The following is a 1,357-nucleotide window of genomic DNA, read 5'->3' as shown; positions in this document are numbered from 1 at the left end:
TAGCGTTTCGCTCCCTGTATTTTACCCCTGCCACCTTCAGAATTCGAAAGAGAGTATTCCACTCAACATTGTCAAAAGCTTTCTCATTCTGGAAACATCCCCCAGGCTGTGGCTAAGCCATGTCTCCGCAGTATCCTTTCTTTCAGGAGTGCTAGTTCTACAAGGTTCGCACAAGAGCTTCTGTAAAGTTTGGAAGGTAGGAGACGGATACTGGCAGAAGTAAAGCTGTGAGTACCGGACGTGAGTCGTGCTTCGGTAGCTCAGTTGGTAGAGCACTTGCCCGCGAAAGGCAAAGGTCCCGAGTTCGAGTCTCGGTCGGGCACACAGTTTTAATCTGCCATGAAGTTTCATTTTTTAGACGTTTGTATTCCTTTTTGCTTGCTTCATTTACTGCATTTTTATATTTTCTCCTTTCATCAATTAAATTCAATATTTCTTCTGTTACCCAAGGATTTCTACTAGCCCTCGTCTTTTTACCTACTTGATCCTCTGCTGCCTTCACTACTTCATCACTCAGAGCTACCCATTCTTCTTCTACTGAATTTCTGTCCCCCATTTGTGACAATTGTTCCCTTATGCTCTCCCTGAAACTCTGTACAAGCTCTGGTTCTTTCAGTTTGTCCAGATCCCAGCTCCTTAAATTCCCACATTTTTGCAGTTTCATCAGTTTCAATCTACAGCTCATAACCAACAGATTGTGGTCAGTGTCCTCATCTGCCCCTGGAAATGTCTTACAATTTAACACCTGGTTCCTCTGTCTTACAATTATATGATCTGTCTGATACCTTCTAGTATTTCCAGGATTCTTCCATGTGTTCAAGCTGCAGAACACGAATACGAGCGACTTTAGAAAATCAACTTGTTCATAAAATTGGTCCTCCATTCTTAGTTGGCATCCGGGTGTTGTCGATACGATTAGAACATTCTGTCCGGTCCATAATCTGTGTCATAAAGTAAACAATCCTTAGCATATGGGACATAGGTAAATAAAGCGTGAGCGTTGGATATTTCGCATTTACTGAATCAGCGATCCGCTTCGTCTCTCTGACTTCACACCCTGACCAGGTTTTCACGCACTATTGCCGATTTTTCTCCCGTTTTCTATTCAGTGGACTTTATTTATGTACATAGAACACAAAACCACACACCACAGTACCGCTGCGTGCCTAAAGAGGAGCCAAAAAATTTACGCAGCCCACTGGCAAAAATGGAAATGGACATCACTAATTTGATTTGGCCCTATAGCGTGTTGCTACGGTGCTATGTCGTGGGGCTTGCAGTATATCCGAGAAGCGCAGATACTTATCTTCAGCCGGCCGGGGTGGCCGAGCGGTTCTAGGCGGTACAGTCTGGAACC

At 44.1% G+C, this 1,357-nt stretch overlaps 1 non-coding gene across 1 annotated transcript; it reads left to right on the top strand.

Moving 5' to 3' along the window:
• The first annotated feature begins 248 nt into the window (after positions 1-248).
• On the top strand, positions 249-323 carry Trnas-cga (transfer RNA serine (anticodon CGA)). The gene has a single exon. It is a non-coding gene; the product is annotated as a tRNA-Ser (tRNA).
• The last annotated feature ends 1,034 nt before the right edge of the window (positions 324-1,357 follow it).

The sequence above is a fragment of the Schistocerca gregaria genome, chromosome X (assembly GCF_023897955.1).
Source record: "Schistocerca gregaria isolate iqSchGreg1 chromosome X, iqSchGreg1.2, whole genome shotgun sequence".
Taxonomy (NCBI): domain Eukaryota; kingdom Metazoa; phylum Arthropoda; class Insecta; order Orthoptera; family Acrididae; genus Schistocerca; species Schistocerca gregaria.
Note: the sequence above shows the minus strand (reverse complement) of the source record. Positions and strands in the feature narration are given on the sequence as shown.